Source organism: Podarcis bocagei (genome assembly GCF_964188305.1).
Source record: "Podarcis bocagei genome assembly, chromosome: 1".
In the NCBI taxonomy this organism is placed as follows: domain Eukaryota; kingdom Metazoa; phylum Chordata; class Lepidosauria; order Squamata; family Lacertidae; genus Podarcis; species Podarcis bocagei.
Genome location: NC_138125.1, coordinates 87836380 through 87842379, shown reverse-complemented (window position 1 = coordinate 87842379; position 6000 = coordinate 87836380).

The window sequence follows — 6000 nt, the reverse complement described above, 5'->3', positions numbered from 1 at the left end:
TTCTAGGCACCTGCCTAACCCCGGTTTTACCTGGCAATCACAGCACGTGTTCAGCTTAAAGGCCTGCACATGTTAAGCTTGCAGGCGGGCAAGTGTGTTTTCACACAAGTCAAAGGCACTTTGAAGGAGGGCTCCCTGCTGCTGAGGGTGACATGTTGAATGTACAGCCATCACTTTAAGTTAAAAGGTTTCAGTGTTGTTTTTAAAAGTGGCTTGCCCTGTTTAACTAGAAGTGACAATAGTACAAAAGAAATGTGATGCCCATTTCAAAATCACTTGCAACTCTCTGAGGTGTGCATGGCTCCACCATTACATGCTTTTAAGTGGGCTGTATTTATTTCAGACTGTCTTCTCTTAAAGGAGGTCCCCTAGTTCTGCTGGTCTAAAATGGAGCTGTTCTTAAAATGCTTTTAGTATCATTGCTTTTGGGGGGGAATACATTGCTGTTTTGGTAATGTTTCAATTAACTAAATTAAATATATATTCTTCATTATTACGTGAGCTAACTTGTAAGTGCTATGCCCCCAAAGGTGGTCTCTCTCTCTCTCTCTAAAACTGTTGGTGTCTTTCCATCCTTTTGTAGAGTACCTCCATTGAATTCAATAAGATAAACTCCCAAATAAATATGAAATGAATCTGGGAGCTGTTAATGTGGAAGGAAGTTTACATTCCATATCTTGTTCAGCTTTATAATGCAACTTTGAACTAGGCACAGTTCCTGTTTTATAAATGGGAAACGGGGGCTGAGAGCCAAGGCTCCCAGAGTGAGCTGGAATACAAAGTCAGAACACTTACTGGTTGAATGACTCTGCTCATCCAGTGTCACATCGGATGTATTGCAGGCCAGGTACAGGCCCAGGCCTTTGGGACTGAGGTTCCTCTATCTTCCTTTCTCATACTGAATTATAACTGATTGGGGCCTCGTGCCTCCGCATGCAGCCTAGGAATCTTTGTTTTGTATTTCAGCAATGCCGTCCCTGGGTCCTACTCTCAATACTTAATTGATTGCTCACTGGGGAAAGATGCATTCATCTTGACAGGTGGAAGAAAAGTGGTGTAATGGGTCAGAGGTTTATGGGATGAGTGGGTAGAAACCAATCCTGGGACTTTTCTGTCGTTGCAGCAAAGAACAGAGAAATCAAAATAGAGAACAACTGCCAAGCAGTTAGCCCAATGTTTCTTGAACTTTGTAAAATTGCATCTCCCTTATAACTTTTCACAGAGTAATCTAGTACAAACATAAGAAGAGCCTGCTGGATTAGGCTAGTGGGCCACCTAGCCCAGCATTTTGTTTTCATAGTAGCTTCTTGTGGGGAGCCTGAAAGCAGGACCCAAAGGCAACAGTAGTCTTCCTTCTTGTGAGTCCCAGGACCTGGTATCCAGATGCAAATTGCTTCCAACAGTGGAGGTAGAGCACATTTACTCAAATGTTAGCCCCACTGACTGCAGTTGACTTACTCTCAGGTGTTTATATGATTGCAGCTTTATTTGCTTTTACCTGCCCTGGGACTTTATGGTGAAGGGTAGATAAGGAATCAACTGAATCATTGTCACCATCGTCATCATCTGTGCAACAATACTGCAGCCTGGAAGCTGCATAGAGGATATTCACGGCAGCTATTTCATAACATTTCCTACTTTGCCCAGTTCGTACACTTGAACATTTCCACCTCTCCCACCTGTAAATCTTGCTCCTTCCTTTCAGCAATCATCCATGCGTTATGACCCACCATTTGGAACCCCCAAGGACTGACTCTTTCAATACCTTTTGCCAATGAGACATCCAAAATGGTAAGTACTGTTTTGTTCCCACAACATGCCCAGCTGCTCTGGTTTTCCCTTGTCTTCCTGGGCTAGGAAGATTCCTTGCTTTGGGAAACAATGAAGTAGTCAGCACAAATATATGTATCTCTGGGGAAAATGCACATTGAAGAATATTCAAGAACACATGTTTTTCTACAGAAAGACATTCCTTGATATGCTGATGAGAATCTGAGATTTTGCAATTTTTATGGGTAAGAACAGAAAGAAAGCCCAGCTTTCCCATGGTGTCTAACCAGATGCCTCTAGGAAGCCCAGGAACTGCACGTGTTCCCCAGTGACTGATATTCATTCAGATACATGATGTTTCTGAAGGTGGAATATAGCTATCATGACTAGTAGCTGTTGATAGCTTTATCCTCCACGAATGATCTAATCCCCTTTTAAAGCTATCTAACAGACAAGCTAGACTTGATCATTAAAATGTGTATTTGCATTTAATGTGCAGGTCCAAATAACCTCAGCTGGTAGGGGGTGATAATTGCTGAGATAACAGCAGACACTAGAGGGGAACCTGTAATCCTCAGGAAAACTCCTTTTCCAAAGCTAGTGGTTGTACTGGGAGGAAATCCCCCTCTCCCAAATTTGTGACAATGAGGAGTTTCCTCCAAAAGTAAAATGAGGGTTTCTGCCCCCCCCTCAGGACAGCAAGGGTGGAAAGGGTTAATGTCTTCCTCCATGCCTGCTGTGATGCTGCTAAATATCAGCCAACCCCAGTTGATGCTATTTGCATTTTAAAACAAACTCTTACCTTAAATTTGGTGCCCTTCCCCAGGACTTGCTGGGACAACAAATTCCATAGTTTGTAGCTATGCACTGTATAAAGAAGTACTTTCTTTTGGTCTGTCTTGAAATCTCCCCCCACTCAGGTTCATTGGAAGACTCTTCAGGTTTTAGTATTATAAGGGAGAAATTCTTTACAGAGGAGTTGCTCCATCTTTTTGATCATTTTGGCTGCCCTTTTTCTGCACTTTTCCCAATTCTATAATACTATTTTTTGAGTTGAAGCAACCAGAACTCTATACAGTACTCCAAGTGTGGTCGCGCCATTGATTTGCATAATGGCATTTACAATATTGGCAGTTTTATTTTTCGATCCCTTTCCTAATGACCCCTAGTGTTAAATCCACCTCTTTCACAGCTGCTGTACACTGGGTTGACATTTTCATTGAGAAATCTTCCATGGTCCCAATATCTTTTTCCTTATCAGCCACCACCAGCCCAGATCTTCGCGTCTCCCAAATCTACAGGAGGGTCAGAAGAGCCCCCAGTACAGCATGTGGGAGGTAGAGAGGAGATATTGTTCTCTCTGGTGAGCAGAAGTACCGGTATGTTTGTTGATGGAATGATCTCCGTAGCATGACATTGGATTCTGCCCAGGTTTAGGAGTATCCATATTTCTAAACCCAGGGTAACCTTATGTGCTCTGTTTGAGGTGGCACAGGACTATTAGGCAGAGTATGGTAGCTTCCCGAGGCCATGGATGCTTGGGAAGGAGAAGTGGCAGCAAGATAGCATCAGAGAATTGTAGAATCATAGAACTGCAGAGTTAGAAGGGACCCTGAGGGTCATTTAGTCCATCCCATTGCAATGCAGGAATCTCAGCTAAAGCATCCATGACTGCCATTGAGGACAGGGCTGTGTGTGTGTGCATGTGCCACGTGGCCTGCTCTGCATTCTTTAAGTTGGCCTGCTGTCTGTCACCAGTGTTGAAGGAAGATTCAGCTGCCAGTCTGGTCAGCTTCTGTGCATGGAATGAGGGAGGTTACTATCTTGCCCTTAAAACAGCCAGATATCTTACCAGTTCTTAGATCTGGAAACAGGAGAACAGGTTCTAATCAATAAGGAATTCTTGGTGGTGTTCCTGGATGAAATTCAGCTGGTTGCTACAGTGCCCTCTCTGATTACAAATGTCCTCTGAGCTGTTGCCCAACTGGTCACCTATATCAGCTCTCTGTGGTCTTTCTTTGCTTGTTTCCAGACTATGCAAGCAATGCAACTGTGATCTTGGCTGCCAAATAACATCAGAATAGATGCAAATATGTTTGATGCAAAACCTGGGTTTTCTTTGCATGCAATGCACTCAGCCGTGATCAAGGGGCTCATCTTAATATCTGGAATCTCCTTCTGCAATATGTAGTGATAGCTTGGATGGCTTTAAAAGAGGACAGGATGTTGGACGAGATGAAGGTTTCATTCAGCAGAGCTCTTTTATGTTCTCATTACAGCAGTGACTCCTCCTACCTTACAAGTCCTTTTCCAAAGTATTCGATCCTGACCAGGCACACCAAGTACTGTTCTAAGGGCACTTTCACCTCTGCTTTCCCAAAGTCCCAGGGAGAATTCCAGATATCCTGTTATGGTGCCCCTTGAAGAATGCACACTGCATCTCACAGGCCCCTGTGCATGGATATATGAGACCTGGTGTAGAGAAATAACAGTCCCCAAACAGGACGTGAGACATGGGCTCTCTGGAATAGCTTTTGCACAGGCTCAGAGGTGAACTGGGGCCTGAAGCGACAAGTAGATGGTGGGGTGGGGCAGCTGCCTCAGCTCTTGTGGGCCCCCTGGGACTGGGCCTTATGTGTGCCTGGGCATTCCTCACCCCAGCAGGTGCTGGATTAGCTTTGACAGAGACATGCTGCCTCTCTTGTTCACTTTGGCAGCTCCAAGACAGGCAGCCTCACGGGGGAAAGAGTCCAGTTGTTTGTGTCTGCCTGATATGTCTCTTTGCGAAGGGCACCCGGCCTTGATTTGGAGCCTGTGAATCACAGCAAATCCTCCCCTCCTCCCACAATTGAAACAGCCTCCCTCTCTGTTGAACAGCCAGCAAAAGTATGTGAATGTGTGTGCGTGGCATGTGGCGTGTTGAAATAGATTGTTTTTTAATGGAAATATCTTCAGCTTTTGGCATTCCCTTCCGACCACTGCACTTCCTTTTCTCCCTCCACCCAGAGCTACTAAGAGTTGGTGGTTGTAGATGCTGGTTAATCTTGGGCTTTTAATGGATATATAAAAGCTGGATCAATGTTCCCCTTCCAACCTAATCAGTTGAAGCATCCTTCAAAGCCTGACTTTGTTGGCAATTCTAGCCTCTGCCAGCCACGAGGTATCCTACAAGCTCCCCCAGCTCAGAATTGTCAGGACGTGCTTCAAGGCTCTGAGTCTTTTGATTCAAGCAGAAGGGGCCTGACCCTTTATCCTTGGTGGCTCCATCTCTAGATCCCTGCCAGGTTGCCTCTGGGCTAAAGAGGAAGCAGGACCCTTTGATCTGCAAAGTCCCAGGGAGGATTTGCACAGTGCTGTGGCTCCATTGCTGCCCAGGGAAATAGCATTTCTCAGTGCACAAATTTGCATCCCATAGTAGCAGTTTTACTTTTGCAGATTAGGATGCTGTATCGTTAACGTTTCAGGGTGTGTGTGTGTGTGTGTGTGTGTGCGCGCGCACAAACAAATGCAATGGAAGGAAGGCTTTGGATCCATGGGTCGCAAAAAAGAAAAAGCATAGTGTTAATAGATAAACGAAGGAGTAGTGCTAAGGAGAGCTGGAGTAATAGGAATGATTTACCCCAGTTCTACACAGTTTGACAACTCTATAGGTGCTTAAAATAGATGCTCTTGCAATTCCATCCCATGGTCTCAGAGATCCAACTCAATTACAGGGAAAGTGTAACCTTTTAATGCGCTATCTTTGCAGCAAAGCTTCCAACTCTAGGACAACAGCAGGATTTGGGCTGTAATACTGCACATACTTACCCGGGAGTAATTCCCACTGAGCTCACTTCTAAGTAGACTTGTACAGGATTGCACTGTAAATGGGTTTGGGTGTATATGGGTGTACCTCCACTTTGGCTGCATACAGACATACCTAACACTGTAGAAACATGCTTGCCCCATTTTGTTTAGATTAATGTAGTGTCTGTCTCCCCCAGAGGCAGTTCAGGGGAAGAGAATTTATTGAAATATATTTATTGAAATATTTAAAAATATGTATATGCTGCTTTTCTGGGCAAAGTCTATTCCAATAAAAACTGCAAGTACAAAAATCAGTATTTCTAAAAACAGAAATAAAATAGATTCACAAAGATAGAATAGATTCAGAACTATAACAACATAATAATATCACAGCTTCTATCCATTGAGCAGCATGAAAAATATCGCACAGGGAAGGCCAGGTGA